Source organism: Polypterus senegalus, chromosome 16 (genome assembly GCF_016835505.1).
Source record: "Polypterus senegalus isolate Bchr_013 chromosome 16, ASM1683550v1, whole genome shotgun sequence".
Taxonomy (NCBI): Eukaryota; Metazoa; Chordata; class Cladistia; order Polypteriformes; family Polypteridae; genus Polypterus; species Polypterus senegalus.
Genome location: NC_053169.1, coordinates 27227401 through 27248461, shown reverse-complemented (window position 1 = coordinate 27248461; position 21061 = coordinate 27227401). Strand labels below are relative to the sequence as shown.

The 21061-nt window shown below is 41.5% G+C and overlaps 1 protein-coding gene across 3 annotated transcripts in view; it reads right to left on the bottom strand.

The window, feature by feature from the left end:
- The window catches only part of ryr2a (ryanodine receptor 2a (cardiac)), a 612010-nt gene that overhangs the window by 429538 nt on the left and 161411 nt on the right, over positions 1-21061 (bottom strand). The gene's annotated exons all lie outside the window — the stretch shown is intronic.

The window sequence follows — 21061 nt, the reverse complement described above, 5'->3', positions numbered from 1 at the left end:
GTCTCTTTTCTCCACGCTGATTTCTTCTTCGCTTAGTCGTCGACGTTTCATTTATAACGTGCTGTCCTTATACGCTTTATATGCGCTGACAGCCTGGATTAGACGACTGAATGTTTTGCTGCCTCTTGGCTTATTTGATATTGGTTGTAAGTAGGGCGTGTCTTGCAAGAATCTCATGTTCCACATCATTCCGAGATGGTCCTGGGTCAATCTCTTGGCACAAAGTCTCATGTTTAAGGTCCCCGTGAGACCCTCTATGGCCAATCTCTTTCATCTTGCGGTTTCTTTTAAATGTCTTCTGTGATCTTAAGGTGAAGATCACATCTCGACGCCCCTGTGTTTCTCTACAGGATTTTCTTTTATAATAGAGAGATATACTGTATATACATTCATAGCATTCGTGGTCTAAAACACAATCTGATTGTATGGGTGGTAACCATATAATCAGATTGTGTTTCAGACTACGAATGCTATGAATGTAATTACTCCGATCTCCAGGCTGTCAAATAAACGAACCACACGAGGTTCGATCCCCGTGAGGAGATTCAGTGGAGTGTGTATGCCCGATGAGGCCCAATTAGGGCGAAACACATGTTGCGTACTCTTTGCATCATTTGACAGTAAAACTATCCATCCATCAATTATCCAACCCGCTATATCCTAACTACAGGGTCACGGGAGTCTGCTGGAGCCAATCCCAGCCAACACAGGGTGCAAGGCAGGAAACAAACTCCAGGCAGGGCGCCAGCCCACCACAGAGCGCACACATACCCACACACCAAGCAATTTATAATCGCCAATGCACCTAACCCGCATGTCTTTGGACTGTGGGAGTAAACTGGAGTACCCGGAGAAAACTCACGCAGACATGGGGAGAACATGCAAACTCCACGCAGGGAGGACCCGGAAAGCGAACCTGAGTGTCCTAACTGTGAGGCAGCAGCGCTACCCTCTGCATCACCGTGCCACAGTAAAACTATATAACATTATATAATATATATATATATATACAGTGGAATGCAAAAGTTTGGGCAACCTTGTTAATAGTCATTATTTTCCTGTATAAATCGTTGGTTGTTACAATAAAAACTGAGATGGCCATTCCAGAACGTTGTACTTGTTCCTCTGCATGAATGCCTTAGTGGATTTTGAGCAGTGTTTCGGGTCGTTGTCTTGTTGAAAGATCCAGCCCCGGCGCAGCTTCAGCTTTGTCACTGATTCCTGGACATTGGTCTTCAGAATCTGCTGATACTGAGTGGAATCCATGTGTCCCTCAACTTTGACAAGATTCCCAGTCCCTGCACTGGCCACACAGCCCCACAGCATGATGGAACCACCACCATATTTTACTGTTGGTAGCGGGTGTTTTTCTTGGAATGCTGTGTTCTTTTTCCTCCATGCATAACGCCCCTTGTTATGCCCAAATAACTCAATTTTAGTTTCATCAGTCCACAGCACCTTATTCCAAAATGAAGCTGGCTTGTCCAAATGTGCTTGAGCAGACCTCAAGCGGCTCTGTTTGTGCTTCCTCTGCATCACTCTCGCATACAGCATCTCCTTGTGTAAAGTGCTCCGAATGGTTGAACGATGCACAGTGACTCCATCTGCTGCAAGATGATGTTGTAGGTCTTTGGTACTGGTCTGTGGGTTGACTCTGACTGTTCTCACCATTCGTCGCTTCTGTCTATCCAAAATCTTTCTTGGTCTGCCACTTCGAGCCTTAACTTGAACTGAGCCTGTGATCTTCCATTTCCTCAATATGTTCCTAACTGTGGAAACAGACAACTTAAATCTCTGGCACAGCTTTCTGTATCCTTCCCCTAATCCATGATGGTGAACAATCTTGGTCTTCAGGTCATTTGAGAGTCGTTTTGTGACCCCCATGTTGCTACTCTTCAGAGAAAATTAAAGGAGGAGGGAAACTTACAATTGACCCCCTTAAATACTCTTTCTCATTATAGGATTCACCTGTGTATGTAGGTCAGGGGTCACTGAGCTTACCAAGACAATTTGAGCTCCAATAATTAGTTCTAAAAGTTTTGGAATCAATAAAATGACAACGGTGCCCAAATTTATGCACCTGCCTGATTTTGTTTGAACAATTATTGCACACTTTCTGTAAATCCAATAAACTTTATTTCACTTCTCAAATATCACTGTGTGTGTCTCCTATATGATATATTTAACTGACATATTTTATCGTAACAACCAACGATTTATACAGGAAAATAATGACTATTAACAAGGTTGCCCAAACCTTTGCATCCCACTGTATATATATATATATATATATATATATATATATATATATATATATATATATATATATATATATATATATATATACAGTGGTGTGAAAAACTATTTTGCCCCCTTCATGATTTCTTCTTCTTTTGCATGTTTGTCACACAAAATGTTTCTGATCATCAAACACATTTAACCATTAGTCAAATATAACACAAGTAAACACAAAATGCAGTTTTTAAATGATGGTTTTATTATTTAGGAGAAAAAATCCAAACCTACATGGCCCTGTGTGAAAAAGTAATTGCCCCCTGAACCTAATAACTGGTTGGGCCACCCTTAGCAGCAATAACTGCAATCAAGTGTTTGCGATAACTTGCAATGAGTCTTTTACAGCACTCTGGGTGAATTTTGGCCCACTGATCTTTGCAGAATTGATGATCAGAAACATTTTGTGTGACAAACATACAAAAGAATAAGAAATCAGGAAGGGGGCAAATAGTTTTTCACACCACTGTATATGTATATATATACCTGTATAATTGTTAACGAGTACCTGCCAAATAATGCAAAGTGTACACGACACGCGTTTCGCCCTAATTGGGCCTCATCAGATCTACACTCTGCCAAGTAAGTGAACCAGCCATTGTGGCTTTGCCTCAGGCACTGATGTCCGAGGTTCGATCACTGAAAGGGGAACCAAAGGTGCATACAATTGATGAGCCCCAATTAGGACGTATCATGTAGTCTTTCTGTTATTTGGCAGGCATTCTATAACATGGTTATGATCTGCCTCTTGCAAATGAGAGCGTTTGGTGGATGTTTGCTGACTGGCTGACCAACCACAAGCTTTAACTGGTAAGTGACCACCCAAATAATCATTACGATTCAGACCTATGTATATATAAAAAAGGGTAATGTTCGTGTCCATGTGTCAAATGATTACTTGTGAACCACTGGGTCCAGAACCTCCATCTCGGTCTTAATCAAACGCTTATGACGTTATATATACTGGTGAAGCAAAAACTTTGAGGTTTGCATGTTTCTTACGACAAACTGCTTGAGGGGATGAAATGGTGAAAAAGATAAGGAAAATAGTAGCACCATTTCTGAGGCTGCTCATATGAGGAACAGCAGTACTGAGCATCAAGTATTGGCAACAGAATGCACATACGACAAAGAAAGACAAATGCCTGCATAATCTGACCTCTGCTCCTGTCCTCACATCAGACTGAGTGTTATAACCACAAAATACAGAGCTACACATCAAGATGGCTTGAAAAAGAACTCCACTGGTGACATCTCGTGAGTATTAAGCCAATCACAGGAAGCAATGCAGTGACAAAGGACAAAGATAGGTAAGCCTGAATATAATATAATATAATATAATATAATATAATATAATATAATATAATATAATATAATATAATATAATGAACTGAGGTTGGTGCCTGCTTTTGTGTGCCGGCACTCTGAACTAGATTAAGTTGGACTGTAAGTGCTGATATTATAATTTCTATGTATGTTTATCCATCTTAAAGTATTGAGTGACTATCACTTAACTCCCCTTACTCTGAGGCCATCACCTCGAACTTTGGGTCCGAGTCACTCCTGCCAAACTCTTAACTCTTACAGGTGTGCTCATACGACAGGGCTGACTCAGACATAAAAAATCCTGTCATTAAAATGACTGATCAGTTTAAACATTCAAGTCAAACGTGCAATTGAGCTAAGGAATCTCTCATGAGGAGCTTGGGTGGAATGAAACTCAAGCTGCTCTCTTAGGGCCAAATCATAAATAATAATTTTCTGTTATTATAAATATAAGGTGCTGCTATAAAAGAATGAGCGTAAATAATCACAGTTTCCTTCCTTCTATCCATCCTTCCACTCATCCACCACCCTCTGTCTCTCTTTATATATGGTTGTGGGAAGCTGGAGCCAGTCTAAGGAGCATAGGGTGAATGGTAGGCACCAACTGTAAAAGAGGCGTCTATCCATCACTTAGCACAACTGCTTTACACATACTGTATGTTCTTGGGATGTGGAAGGAAGACAATGAATCTGGAATATGCCAGGTGCACACACAGAATGAGCGTATCACGCATCATAGCAAGGTGTGAAGGAGCAGGCTGTGTCACCACCATGTCACCTGTGAGTATTCATTCATTGATTCATTTTATTTTTATCTTAGAGTTGCATGCAGCCAAAGCCAAAGGCAGCAACTAAATCTGAACTGGAATGCCCATTCATGGCAGGGCACGCTCACTTAAGGTCTCAAAATTACACACACATCTTTGGATTGTCAAAGGAACTCAGATTAACTGAAGAACACCAAGGAGGGAATGAGATGTATGAACCAACTGCATGAGACCAATCACCCCTCCAGAAAATGAACCCGGATACCAGCGGCTATGAGGATGGAGGCACTAACCACTGTGCCAGCTGTGCATTTTCATTTTGAAGCCTCAAACTTGAGCAAATGTCCCACACGCCCTCACTATTTATCTGCCTCCCACTTCTCACAAGCGACTGTTGTTGGTCAGGGAGACAGGTGACGAGTTTTAATTAAATTTGTTCCACTGTCGTTGTGCCGAGTGAACAGTCGTGGCGGTGACCCTGCCCTAGCAACATCATTGAACACAGCTGCAAGTGAAGTACTCACCTGAGGCTACGGGTCTCATTTCTCATTCAGGCAAAAATAAACAACACATATAGCAAACAAAAAAAATAAATAAAAAGAATTATAGAGACAGAGAGCCGAGTCAAACGGTATCCCCTCACCATGACAGCAAGCTCTGAGACAAAGAAGCCATACTCGCTGCTTTAATCTCACATTAGCCCTGCAAATTCTATGAGCAATTGGAAATAAGTCCATGTCGCTTGCTAATACGGCCCCACCACCAAATCCCACTCCTGTTAAGCACTTTATCCCTTTATGCCTATATATGACTGCACATATGGAAAAGTGTATAAATATAGAGGGATACAGCTGGTGTCAGACCACTGCAGATTACGCAAACAAATGTAAATATGAGCAAACATATGAAGAGGGATTAGGTCAAGGGGAAAGTGAGAGGAAAGAATAGTGAAGAATTATGGGGGATCTTCTGCTTGAGCTGATCAATAAATTAGGGGATGGACTCTTAATGGCTTGTGCCTCAACTGATAGCCGCCTGGTGTACTCAAGATCATAGATACACCAATGAAGTGGTGCCAGGCTCATCCTTTTATAAATGCCTGCCTTTATTAACAAATCTTAAATGCAGTGATTGCTATAATATGGACTGCATGAATGGATAATAATAAAAAGAAAACTGTGCCAGGAGAGGGCAAAACTGAAAACTGGGTACATACAAATTTATATAAGAGCAGGTCACCCAACAGGCTAGATGCTGCTAGGGGCACGACAGGCATGATGGGAGAGGGTAGGAGATATAAGCCTGACAAAGGCACTCAGTGAGACACAGGAGACAAAAGAAAGTCTCAGTGCCCGGTGCCAATGTGACTGAGCCACAGCCACCAGGGAGCAGTAAATTGGGTTAAGGATGTGTAGGGTACACTGATTTGCATTTTCTATTAAATAAAAAAATGTGTATCATGTTCCTGGACAGTGGTGGTGTGTTGCATGCATGACTGCGGAGTTGGTATCCAAAACCTTTGACTACAACTCTGATTCCTCAATTTATGGTACCACCGACTCTGACTCCGACTCCACAGCCCTGGTCGCATGTTGTCCGGACACGCAAGGAAGAATTACACTGAATTCTGAACATGCGACTGCTTGACTGTTACATTTCCTGATCCTAGCTATTCCAACACATGATCACAACAACAAGGAAAGGCAGGAAAACTAATTAGGACTACTAATATAATATAAAATTATATAATCAAGCACTAAGGTCTGTGTGTCCAGTCCTACTAAGAAATTTGACTGGTCAGTTTAGCTTTGGTATGATTGGTCAGTTTGACTTTGGTGTGATTGGTCAGTTTGGCTTTGGTCTGATTGGTCAGTTTGGCTTTGATCTGATTGGTCAGTTTGGCTTTGGTCTGACTGGTCAGTTTGGCTTTGGTATGATTGGTCAGTTTGGCTTTGGTATGATTGGTCAGTTTGACTTTGGTGTGATTGGTCAGTTTGGCTTTGGCATGATTGGTCAGTTTGGCTTTGATCTAATTGGTCAGTTTGACTTTGGTGTGATTGGTCAGTTTGGCTTTGATCTTATTGGTCAGTTTGGCTTTGGAAGATGAGATGAAGGAGGATGTGTGAGTGTGAGACGAATGAGGAGGCATAAAGGCGTATGAGGCCTGTGGAGAGAGTTGCCTTCAAAGACAAAAAGTATAAAACTGGAGAGGAGATGAGAAAGGTGCAGTAAAAATAATGACAAAGCCTGATAAGCAGGCTTTACAGGAACACACTCAGTTAAGAGACGTTCACATATGCAAATACAGAGGAAAGGCGCTGAAAGTACACAAATATTTGAAAATTATTCTATTCCCTCTCTTCGACAGGTACCGTGGCTAGTATAATATTAATATGGTTTATTATTGCATCCTGTTATCTTCTGTGTAATGTTTAAATGCTGTCCCCATGTCTGTGTGGGTTTACTCCCAGATCTTCATAACACACAGGTTAGGTTGACTGACAATTCCACGTTGGCCCTGCATAACTGACTGTGGGTTGGTATGCATAAATGGGTAATGCAATGGATTGGCGCCTGTCTAAGACCGCTTTCTGCCTTGTGCCTGAAGCAGCCTGCATGGGCTGTGCCCCTTCCTGATTTTCATTGATTTGAGGATGTTATTTTATATAATATATCTTTGAATAAGTGAGTTTCATAGTGAATGGATGGACAACAGTGGCATGGGACTTCTGGCCCGGTCACTGACTGAGTGAATTTTTCAAGAGGACTAGAATATTCTCCCACATTCTAAAGACACACATGGTTAGGCTCATTGTTGACTCTAAAGTGGCCCTGTGTGAATGAGCCTGAGTGAGACTGGAACACTGCCCTGGTTTTTCCCAGTCTTGTTATTAAAGCTGCCAGGCTCCTGCGCCATGTGACCAGTGGATAAAAAGATTCTGCAAATGCAAGATTCCGCAACATATGAGGGCCATAGAGGAACTTAGTGTTAAGGTCTACATAATAATGAGTATAAAAGGGAATATAAAGTGGTCACCCTAGGATCCCAACACTACAAAACAATGGTCTTTTGTCATTTTGTTTGTTACACCATTTCTTGAGTTTCTATAAAAAGCTACATCTATCTATCTATCTATCTATCTATCTATCTATCTATCTACACAATATTTATCGATTTTCTAAACCGCTAGTTTAGGGTGACGGGATGCAAGTGCCTACCCTAACACATTCTTCAGGTTATGTTTTTAAATTTTAAATCTTTCAAGCTGCATTGTGGTCACATCTAGATACTGTAACCAAGCATTTCAAAAAGAAAAAAAGTGAAGCTGCTCTCCTAATACGAAGAAGACAGATTTTCATAGCTGTGTGAGCTCTGCAAACGTGATCTGAATGCCTGCTTTTAGGTGTTGTAATGGACATTTTCTTTTTGCCTATCCATGTGCTATTCTGTGTAACTAAGACTTCATGTTCCAGTACATTTAACATGGAAATGATGTGCTCATATGACAATTAACTTGTAGTATTAATATATAAGAAGTTCTTATTTAATGATGGTTGCTGAAGACTTTCGATTTATCTACATATTTTGGTACCTTTCTATCTTTACAATACATAGCGGTGCATCATGGGCTACACTGCGCTCTCTGGGCTGATTGTTGTATTTTATAGTTATGTTACACAAATTATTCCAGCCTTCATAAAATCAAGCAATCCCATGGACCGGCGCCTTGTCCAGTGAATGTTCCTGCCTTGTGCCCAATGCTTGCTTGGATTTTCTCCAGCCGTGATCCTGCTCTGTATAAGTGGGTTTGAAAACTGTTGAAAGAATGGAGATTGTTTCAGTTTTGTCACTGTAAACAGAGCTGTTCACTTGGTCACGCCTGTGCCCACCGGAACCTTTGTAGCGGTGATCTCAGATGCTATTTCAAAGAAAAAAAAGAAGAAAACTCCTTAACAGTTTCATAATGAACCAGCCCAGACCACTGCACTTTACATTTACTGAAGGGCACACTCGCACACGTCCACGCTCTCTAGAGTGGCCATTAACCTAATGTGCAAGTCTGTGGTATATGTGGGAGGAAAACTAGCAGAACAAAAGGAAATTCCGCACAAACAAAAGGATAGCAAGAACAAAACACACAGATAATGCTGCTACTGCTACTTTACTATATAAACATATTACACATACAGACCCAAAACCATTTCATTCAGTTCAGGGTCACTGGGAGCAGGAGCATATCCAGACAGGCACTGGTGTAAGACAGTTAACCACCCTGAAAACCACGGAGCACACAAGCAGACTGGCAAGCACTGACACTGGGGCTAATTTAGAGCTGTCAACTAACCTAACCTGCAAATGCAATAGAATATAGAGTAATATAATATCTCCATCCATCCATCCATTATCCAACCCGCTATATCCTAACTACATTAATCCCTCCTTGATCGCGGGGGTTGCGTTCCAGAACCCCCCGCGATAGGTGAAAATCCGCGAAGTAGAAACCATATGTTTGTATGGTTATTTTTATATATTTTAAGCCCTTATAAACTCTCCCACACTGTTTATAAATATTCCCCACAGAGTTATACAGCATAAACCCTTTGTATTCTCTTAGATATTTGGTAAGATTCATTGAAATTATGTATGTAAACACACTGTTTATATACAGAAAATCTAAATATTATTTTAAAGATATCGAGCGTCTCCGATATCACATATGTTAGAGCCATTACGACAGACAGGCCACCAGCAATAAATACGTACAATGCAAGAAAAATTGTATACAGTAAATGTGTGTACAGTGACACTAAACTACGTACATGTACTAAGTACTGTAAGTAGAAAATTAATTATGGTTACTCACCAACAATGACACGACGACTTGTCAGATAACTAAAAGTTCAATTTTACTACACAACAAAGGAGAGCGTTACAGCTCTTCTAAAGGAGCCTCTTCAGGCGACTGTGTAGCACCGCCGTTGTTCTTCTTCCGGAAGTCTTCAGTCCAAATCCCTAAAGCAGATTCCATCCGGACTACCGCCTTATTACGTCCACTTACAACTTGTTTTGCGCCCTGGTTAAAAGGACACTGCGGCCGTAGATCTTATATTCTTTTCCTCCTTTTTAAATAAAAAGAATCGCAGCCTCATTGATGCTGTAATGGCGTCCTACAGCGATGTAGCTTTTCCCTTCCTTCAACATATCCAAAACATTTACCTTTTCAGCAATCATTAGCATCTTCCATTGGCGCTTGGGCACGGCCCCTGAAGCAGTAGCAGGAGCAGATCGTTTTGGAGCCGTAATGAAGGGCTTGACTACGCACAAAGATAAACACAAAAGAGCACAAAAGTTAAGTCTTTACACAGCGACCACTACCACTTAACCTATGTGACACTGAGGCCGTCACCTCCTATGAGTGAACTTTGAGTCTGAGTCACTGCTGATGACCTCTTCATAAAGACACTGTGATATGGTAGGGATGAATCACACATGTAGCACACCGTCACTTAAATTGTCCAGTTGATGCGTCACTCCGTCACGACTTGGTCAGCTATATATTTGGTTGAGTAAAGGAATCTGTGGTAATGGCCTGTTTTTGATATGGAGTCAGTGCTGTCCAATGGCCCCATTACATTCGGTGCTGGGGACCCACTGTGGCTGCAATTGGTAATAATAATCGATAACAACTGATCTCATTTAATTAGCGGCTCTTTATTACCCGTCTCTTATTCTACATTCAGAAAAACACAACAGTATAGTTGTTACATTTATAAGACAGAAATATTTCTATTTTTTATAAAGCTATAAATGCTTAACTCTCTTTTGTTGTTTTCCTATTATTTTCCACTTTTCTTGTGTAGTTTACTTCCTTCATTTAACCCTAATAGTAACAATTAACAACCAGCTCAGCCGACACCCGGGATGATGAAAGCAGCAATGACTTGTCAGACCTGCTAATTAGTAAATAATGAATTAGAATGAAAATTAGGTTGAAAATACTGTTAACGAACTAAAAAAAATATACATATTCCCCAAATAACTGCTTATTACATTTTATTAACAATCTACCAAACTTACATTGACTCCAAAACACAGGAACTGGGAAAAAATGACTCACTTACTTAGGCTAGGAGTCCAATGAAAAACAGATGGATGGAACAAAAACCTGCAGCCACAGGGGGTCTCCAGGAACAAGTTTGGGAATCACTGATCTAGGGAATATCCATCTATTTTCATAACCCACTTAACCCAGTGCAGGTTCAAAGGAAAACTGGAGCCTTTCCTAGCAAGCATTGGGCATAAGGCAGGAACAATCCCTGGATAAGGTGCCATTCCATCACGGGATGAACGCACACAGACACACACACTACAGTCAATTTAGCATTGCCAATGCACTTAACACACATGGACTATGGAAGGCAACCAGAGTGCATGGAGGAAACCTATGCGGACATTGGAAGAACATACAAACTTCATGCCAGGAGCACCCGGGACTTCTCCTGGTCTCCGTGCTACCACTGTGCCACCATGCCACTCATCTAGGGAATATCACAAAACACAATTCATGTTCAATAAAGTGAGGTGACGTTTATTTATACAAAACCCTGCTTTGCTCCTCAGCCCACATGCATAACCCTTACATGCCTCACATGGCCTCCCCAGCTTGTACTTCAGCTAAACTCATTATTTGTGCACAATGCAACATCAGGATATGAGATCCCCACACAGACTGTGGCCTGAAATGAGAAAATTCATTAGAAGGGCAGCACCATCACAATCCCAAAGGACCGGCATGCTCATCACAAAGCCATTCTCACTGATGGATAGCTTTGTCAGCAGTCTGCTGTAATATTTTGCAGTTTCAGGTGAACACAGAGAATCAAACAATAATGAACCAACAATTCACATGGGGCAGGAGACTTCAGAAAAAATGCACATTGTATTTAAACTCGTCTTCAATGGAACGGAGGTCACAGGTCCAGCACAAGTACAAAATGGATGATGAAGGCCCTTTACCTGTTGGTCAGCAGAGTCAAAGCGTGTGTGCTCATACGAGACACTTAATTCACGTTATACAACATGGGCTTTACACAACATGAGAGCAAAGGACAACTGCGGATTTGTTCATCTTTCAGTAAAAGTCACATTCTCCTGGAAGACCACCGCCTACCTCTGGAACAATGGATATTTTAACATAGCACCACTCTGCCAGAATACTGTAACAAATAGAGCTAACTAGCCCATGTGCTCCAGAAGCCCCATCACAAATCATACAGACAGACGTCTTTACAAAAATCAACTGGTATGAACACTAGAATCTAACAGCATGGTGGCACAGTGGGTAGTGTGGCTGCTTCTTAACAACCGGATCCCCATTTCATTCAGAGTTCCTGATGGTTCCTGGCTGTGTTACGGTGTTGTCGAACATCCCTGCTGTCCCCTCTAGTACAGGACACTGCCTTAGCACTTATGATGCTGGGCTCATCATGGCCCTGGAGGGAACAAAATGACAAATGTGTTCTGAGAGTTTTCCGGTAAGGAAAATGGAAGTTTTGAGGTAAGACAGCTTTGCTCACAAATCATGAGGCCAGACAATGGTGATTAGCACATGCGGGTAGGAATCTCACTTTACTTTGGACACAACACAGCAACGACGTGATAAACCTATAAGCAGTGCATGTTTGGAAATGGACAGATGAGATAAAGAATCGCTTTCACTTGAGAAAACCACAACCAGATGAGATCTAGAATGACATTGTGGCCGTACACTAGGTGTTCATTTGAGGGTTTTTAATCACATAGAATGGGAACAAGGAGGAGCGCGACTTATGAAGGCTAATGTCACGTTATGTGACTTTTAGTCTTGGGATGGGTCAGACCTGATGACTGCTATTGATGATCTGGTTGCCAGACCAGGTCAATTTACACGCCTATAAATCTCTGGGTTTGTCAAACTTAATAACTGCTGACGACTCTCCAGCACAGTCATGTCATCGTCCCTTTTACTGACTGCCAATGGCGTGCTGTGTGATGGAGAAGAAAAAGGGCAGAGATTGTGCCTGTTAACCCGTCACACAGTACCAGCTCCGTCAGGCAGCACGCTATTAGCAGTCAGAGAAAGGGGCAAGCGTGACTAGGCTGGAAGGTCATCAGGCTCCGTCAGTAACTGTGACACGAGCAGTGATATCCAGTCATGTAAATCAACATGGTCCAGTGGGGTCCACCAGATCAGCAACTGAACTAGGCAAGTCTGGTTTACCCTACAAGCTATATAAACCTGGACATGGACACAAATACATGAACATACACAGGCTTGGTCCGCAATAGCAATAAAATCCTGCTGTGCTTCTTTATACTTTTTGCATTGCACCCCAATAAATACAAGTTATCACCAATATACTAATAACCCAATTGCATTTCACTCACTCAGAATATGGAACCAATGTAGTACGTATTTTAAGATAGAGAAGCTTTTATCTGTAGCAACTCTGCATGAGATTCACCTTTTTACAGCCTCTCAAACGTACGCAGTTTTTAATGTTTGTAAAACATTTGGGATTAAATCACTTAGAGATCTGTACATAGACAACATCTTTGCATCCTACGAAAATTATACTCCAAATCTAACTTTCCAGCAACACATTTCTTTCACTACCTTCAAATTAGAAACTTTGTTAAACAGAACCTGCGCAGTTTTCCTCACCTCCCACCTACCTCTACGCCGGAAAAAATATTGATCATTCTCGAGGACTCAGACAGCATCTCCGTAACATCCATCCATCCATTATCCAACCCGCTATATCCTAACTACAGGGTCACGGGGGTCTGCTGGAGCCAATCCCAGCCAACACAGGGCGCAAGGCAGGAAAACAAACCCCGGGCAGGGCGCCAGCCCACCGCAGTCTCCGTAATATATAAAAACATTTTATAGTCTCTCCCTTTCAAAGATCCAAGAGTGCAGTGAGAAAAGGATCTCTCACTCAATATCTCGGAAAAGGAGTGGAAGGTAGCAATGCACAGAATTCACTCGCGCTCCATATGTGCAACGCATACAATTATTCAACTCAAAATTATATATCGAGCACATATCTCTTTAAAATTGTCCAAAATGTTTCCAGGGTAAGATCCAATCTGTGAACGTTGCAATCAAGCTCCAGCTTCACTGGGCCACATGTTCTGGGCCTGCACCAAATTAACATCATTCTGGACCATGATGCCTTTAAATGCCTCTCAGACAGCCTTGGTGTCACAATCCCCCCATATCCACTAACAGCTGTGTTTGGTGGGCTCACAGGTGGGCTTAAAGTGGAGAAGAACAAACAAACTGTAATGGCCTTTACTACACTATTGGCACGTGGACTTATCTTGGTCAACTGGAAGAGTCCTAACTCTCCTATCTAAGTCAGTGGGTAACTGATGTTATATACTGCTTGAAACTGGAAAAAATCAAATTCGTACTTAGAGAATCTGTGCAAAACATTTTCAAAACCTGGCAGGATCTAACCAATAACATTTTAGAATAAGCATTTAAATGGAGGAAGCAGGTTCTCTCCCCTCTTTTATTCCATTTATCTTTATTCATTCATTAATTTATCTATTTACTTATTTGTACTAGCATAAAGTTTTACACTGCTGGCCTAATTCTCTTTCTTAGTGGTGGGGGTTGATTTAAATGGAACCTTTTTTTGTAAAACTTGAGTTATTTGTATGGAATGTTATTTGATTTTAATAAAATCAAAAAAAAAAAAAAAAAAGTCTGGCATACCCTATGACTAGAAGTTGTGGAATGTTACATCAGTTTTAATGTGCCTTGTAATAGTTCTGCACACGACTTTAGAACTGAAGAAAATGGATGTCATCGAGGTTCAATGACACATCCATACGTTCATCCATTGTCTACAGTCACTCTGAGCAGTTCAGAGAACTGGGGGTCGAAGCTTATCCCAGAAACCTCCAGGAACCAATCCAGTGAAACCCTAGGCCCACTAATGGACACAGACACACTCAGTTTAGGGTCTCCAATGAACCTGTAATTGATATCTTTTAAGATTTGTAAGGAAAACCAGACAAAGTGGAGAAAAAGACAAGGGGAGGATATCCAGACTCCACACGAGCATGAGACTGGGCTGAAACCTGAACCCAGAGCTCTAGAGCTGCTTGCAGATGAGTTTTAACATAGCATGGCAAAGGGGTCAAGGTGTTCAAATTTTGCTAAGGTTCAGTCCACACTACTGATCTGCTTCATCTGTAGAAATATGGAATCAACAGCTATGAATCTGAAAGTTGTTGAAGGACAGAATGAATAAATTCTGGTTCCTGGCTGACAGATTTTGCATTTCGCCTGGGTGGCACTGTGGCCTAGTGGTTAGTATTACCCCCTGAAAGCACCAAGTGATTGGGTTTGAATTTCAGCCCAGTGATTTCTGGGTGTGGAGTCTGCGTGTTCTCCTTGTGTCTGTGTGGGAGTTCAATCCTTGTAACTGTGTTTGTCGAGGATTTTCAAGTAGTTCAAAATTATGAAAATGCTGCTACCAGAAAGTCATTCCAGCAGCTAGTATGACTGATTGTGCATAAAAAAACTCCACAGTGCAAACATCTTTGTTTAAAAGTTCACACAAAATTAAGAAAAAGATGATAATGTATGCAGAAAAAAAGGAAAAGGGGAGATGTCTTGCCTATGGTATTCTACTTGAAGCTTAAGTATCAAGGTTATTCATCTTAAGGGTTTCTATAACGAGCTATTCAAAAATGAAACAGCAGATTTCAAAAATGTATTTTAATCAAACTGTATAAGACAGAAACACGTCACAGGTAGAGGAAAGTTCAAAGTTTGGTCCTATGGTCCTTGAGGTTGCATGCACTCAACATGCGCACCATGTGTAGAGCGACAAACATCAAAATGGTACACCATTTCTTGCCACAGATGAGTCAACTGGTCCCTAGTTACTGAACTCACAGCTTCCTCAATTCGATGTCGCAAATCTTGAAGATTAGCGGGCATAGGTGGAACCAACATTCTTTCTTTAATGTACCCCCATAGATAAAAATAAGCAGGGGGTAAGGTCTGGAGACCTCAGAGGCCATAGACGATAAGCAAGACCTTGTTGTCCACCTCTTCCAATCCATCGTCCTGGAATGGTGTCGTTCAGGTAATGCCAGACCTCTAAGTGGAACTGAGGCAGGGCAACATCTTACATGAAAATGAAGTCGTTCGAATCTTCTTGAAGTTGGTGAAACAACCAGTTTTGTAGCTTCATACGTAGACGCTGTCTAAGAACATGCCATACCGTTGTTTGAGAAATTTGACATTTTCATCTGAGGTGTGTGGATGACTCTTACACCTTTTATGTTTTCGTATGCAACCTTCTTCTACAAATTTTTTATACCACTCGTAAATTTGCTTATGACAGCCGGCTGCTTGTTGAACTGTTGGTGGAACTCACGTTGCACTTGAACAATGGACTCACACTTCACAAATTACAGCACGCAAAATGATTTGTCTTGTGGTGTTGTCGCCATTTTACTATAAACGAGAAACAGCGCTCGGTGGCATTTACTGGCACTTTTAGGCAGGCTTTTAAACTTTGAACTCTCCTCTATCCAGTGATGTGCGGAATGTGTTTCTGTCTTATACAGTTTATTTGAAGTAAATTTTTGAAATCTGCTCTTTCATTTTGAATAGCCCTGTATGTTATCTCATTCAACACACATACGGTCAGAAACACTATGCCCCCTTATCGCCTGTCTGACTAACAGCTCACGTTTCTCTCTAGCTGTCTAACTTCAGTCTGAGAGTTTCACTGTTGTCACAAAGAGTGAACATTAAGAGCATTCCATTCGTACTTCACTTCTAGGGGTTGGAACAGAATCTTCCATTATCAATGTTAAAGCTACATTCTAGTCAAGTTCAAACTAAACAAAAACTAAAGTCAATTTACCGTCACCATTACCTTAAACAATTCATCTCTTACACCGGCTTTGCTCCCACTTCCCAGAGAGGTATACAGGTTTGGTTATTGGGTGACTCTAAGCTGCCCTGTATGAGTGGTGGGTGTGGGCATGAATGGACTGGCATGTCATCAAGGGTTGGCTGCTGCTTTGTACCCAGTTACAGTCCTCATGAGACCAGCCTCCACAATTCTGAATTAAAATAAATAAATCAGAGAATACAATACTCTGTTGCATTGAACAAATACAAATTACGAGATTTGTGAATTTTTAAATTTGTTTTTTAACTGTTTATGGGGCAGCCAAAGGGTCCAAACGACTGTGAAAAAACAAAAGACAGAGGATTGCAACGGAGTGCTAACACCTTTTCTCTTTTCTCAACAGAACGACAGAAGATTAACCAAATATTCTCACCTCAATCCAACACAATAACACCACTTCCGGTTCCCTGTGATGACCTCACTTCCATTACCTTTTCCCAAAGACGACACTTCCGGCCCATCACTTCCAACTCATCCTGATGATCTCATTTCCGGCTCCTGAGGAAGATGTCATTTCCCTCCCCCATCCCAAGCCAAACACTGACATCACTTCCTACCTGATTATTTCAGGAATCATGAAGAGAATGCTTGTTGTCAAATGCCCATTTATACAATATTGACCGTTGAGCCAGTCGTTCAAGACCACTCAGTCCCCCGACATTATATGGGGAATTCTCCCAACTCTTTATCTTTATGTTTTCTCTGTTTATTTCTTCACACTGTACACTATCTATAGGTGCTACACCTTGTCCTAAAAAAGGAGGACTCTGAAATGGGAATGACCTGGAAAGAAAACCTAAACCGAAGCCAAAGTCAAAAATCAGAGATCTGTCCTATCGCTTCATGCTCCCAAAACGCTAACTGAAGAACCGCAGTAAGGAGATGAAGCAAAGAATCAGAAACTAACCACCACCAAACACACACACACATAAGATTGTTTTTGGAGGATATCTATAAACTCTGATAATGATGCATCAGGTGCGCCACTTTTTATATTATTGATTATATTAATTACGGGATTTCCAGAGACGCACTTTAAAGCAAACCAATGCTGCTCTGTAACAATGCCAACTCATTAAGAGAAAAAGCAAGACTGTGACAAAAATCGCAGAATTATATTTATTCATAACTAAAATCAATAATAATAGAAGCTGATATGTGTGCTCTGGAAATATTATAATACTAGGGGGCTTTGCTCCCTGCTCGCTTCGCTCAGCCCTGCACTACGCGCTCGCCTCTTTGCAGTTCTCCCGCTCGCGTATGAGGAAGTGGATGTGCAATTTAGACAGATTGTTATTTTCATGGGAATTGTTACATATGCATAATAGAACTAACTATTTTACATTACAGTAAGTAATTAACTATATTAAAAAATAGTAAAATGTAATAATTTGAAAGAAAATTATGTTTCATGTTGCGTTAGAGTTATTTGTTGAGTAATACGATTTCATTCTGTTTGGCTTTGAAGTTAACACACAAATACTTTTTAAACTTACACTTTTACAGTAAAACTTTTGTAAAAACAATTATTAAATTAAATTTTCATCAATATCACATTGAATTTGAATTTGTGTTTGGACTTTCATCGTGACAACACAACGTATAACTGCCCGTGACTGAATTTCATTTCTTTCTCTCTATTAAATAAAATGAGTTTTTCAAATGTTTGTCTCTGAGATTTGTTAATTGTCTTTGCAAAAACTATTCTAACGGGAAACTGTTAATGTTTTAATACGAATGGCATGTCAAGATCTCCTTTGTTGTGTAATGTTATCCCCTGAAGAGGTACTACATTACCTTTCTTGGGTACTTCCTTTTTTCTACAGTAATTCGGCCGGCGGAAGACCGGATGGTGTTAATGGTTGTAGGTATTCTTTGGGATATTGTGAGTTCATGTTTTCATCACCACCAACTGTTTCAGCCTAGTCTATTGATACACATTTAACCAATTTGCTGTGTAACCAATCGTCATTTTTGCCGTTAATTCGTTTGACTTCATTGTTTCTCGGTGCTAGGATTGCCCGTGTACTCATTTCTTCTGTTGATAACCCTTCATGATGAAATTCTTCAATAGGTTTTGGACATAATACGTCTTTTTTAATTGGGAACTTAAAGGGAGGAAAACGTTAAAATTTATAAGAGCTGAGAGACCAGGAATTGTGTCTGACAAAAGCATTCATGAGAATGAGAGGTGAGGTTACTGTGTGTGTGGTTGAATGAGGTTGAGAGGAGGGTGTGACTTGAAAAAATCTCATGGCTAAAGTATTGCGGGGCTTGAAAAAAATCTCTTCAAAAAAGTCTCATCTCGTCACAGGATTTTTTTATATAATAGAGTGTGGCACCCGGCCGGGACGCCCAGGAGGACCGGAGGAGGGCTTGTACCTCCTCCAGACTGCGAGAGGGCATCCACCCTGGTAATGTTGGGGGCCACGGGTAAAGGGCTTGGAAGCCCAGCCCTGTAGGGACCCGTGGCCACCGCCAGGCGGCGCCCTGGTGCCTGAATATCCCTGGAGCCCAGCACTTCCGCCACACCAGGAAGTGCTGGGGGGAACATGACAGGGGACACCCGGAGGGCTTCTGGGTGCGCAGCCAGCACTTCCGCCACACTGGGGCGTGTCTACGGAGGAGTGCCGGGGAGCAGCTGGTGCCCATCCGGGTTCCTATTTAAGGGGCCGCCTCCCTTCAGTCGAGAGCGGAAGTCAGGTGGAAGTGGACAGAGCTGGAGAGAGGATTGGAGGTGGCCAGGAGAGAGGCACTAGGACTGTGAGGCCTGGACATTTGGGGGATCGGTGCTGGAGGCACTGGGGTTTGTGTGCACGTAAAACTTGTGTAAATATTGTATAATAAACGGTGTGTGGTGGAACTTATGATGTCCGTCTGTGTGTGCCTGGGTCCGAGGCCACAAGAGAAACATAGAATCACAGCAATAGCACTCTGACCCTGCATTCACAGAAGAGCACTACACCAAAAGCATATTGAACTGAAATGAAAGGCATTGGCAGTCAACTAAACTTTTTATATAATGCCTTGAACAGCATATAATATTACAAATTCATACATGCTGTCAGACTCTGCTGACCTGAATCAACGTCAAGCCATAGGTGGTTGTCTACACCTTAGTGAGTCTCTAAGTAGAGTGCTGACACGGTGCGGACATCTTGTGTGGATAGAGCCTCTGGGTGTGTGTGTGTGTGTGAAGTTTAGGGTGTGAGAGCATCCAATAACGAATTTGGTGAGTTCCACTCATCCCATGATAAAGCAGACAGTAACACTTGTGCCTCATTAAATATTATACAGCAGGCAGGCGCTCTCACGGGATTGCAGTAACAATCTAACGTGCCACACGATACTCCCTGCCGTGGCACTGGCCAGCAAGATACACAGCGTATCGAATTAGTGTAACACAGAGCTGGGCTGTGATGGAGGACTTGAGGTTTCATTGATTTTTCATTTTTAATTACTAATGGGCAATCCCCAGTGTGCTTACTCAAAGCCAGGCACAGGTGCACTGATGGTGCAATATGGGTCTAAGAGGGGTAGCAGAATGGTAACAAGGGGCTCATGATCACCAACTTCATTTTGTATTTTGTTAAACAAACAAGCAGGAGTGCTGTGAGCATTTCTGGTTTATTCACAGCAGGCTCTGGAGGCTTTTACTTCATCCACAAGTGAAAAGGCACAGCAAAGCAGGTTCAGGAACGGCTCAGAGGAGATTCTAAATGACTGTGAAGTTTGCTTTTACCACTACAAGCTCACGGGAAGCAACAGGGCCCACATACTCAGTCAGACTGGACCTATTTGGTGTTGGCCAGTAGGACTGAGAAAAAAATGGAAATATGGAGAAAATGTTTAAAATCTCACAAAGACAGTGATGGATTGAACCACTGGAGCTGTGAACCAGTGATGATCAATGCACCTCCATGCCATCCAAGCTTCTTTCTAAATTACTCTAACAATTGTTGAAAGCGGTGTGACAATGGATTCAATTATTGTGGCCGGTCACTGAGTTTGAATGTTCTCCTCATATCCCTGTGGATGTATCTGCCACCTTCACAAAGATGTACATGACAGGATAAATGGCAAGTGTCAACCAGCCATGGCTCAGACAGTTAGACAGTGGACTGTATCTCTGTGAGCCTGAACTGGATTTGACAATATAATGGCTGCTGACTCACATAAGCCCAGGTTCAAATCACAGCCCAGTCAGTATCTGTGTAGATTTTGCACATTCCCCAAATGCAAATTTTCCTCTCATATTCCCAAGATGTGCCACAGACTTACTGGTCGTTAGCAGAGTTGGGGAATGTTACTTTTAAAATTACCTTAGTTATATTACTCATTAATTACGTAAAAAAATATTAAATATGTTACATTGCGATTTACTATAAAATGTAATGTGTTACAAATACAGTGCGTTAGTTTTCTTTTTGAATGGATAACGGCGCATTTTACTGGCCAACATTTGTTATTAAATCTTAAGCCCATGTGAAAGTTCATGAAACTGACCAGAAACACAGTTAAATGTAATAAATGCTGTAGCGGCCCTGGATCCAGGCTTGAGATGGGCACACCCCTCAGGGACCTCATTTATAAAATACTGGATTCAAGCGTGACAATATGCTTACGCCAAAAAAACCTAGAAAAATGGTATGCCAAACAAAATAATATTTATAAACTTGATTACA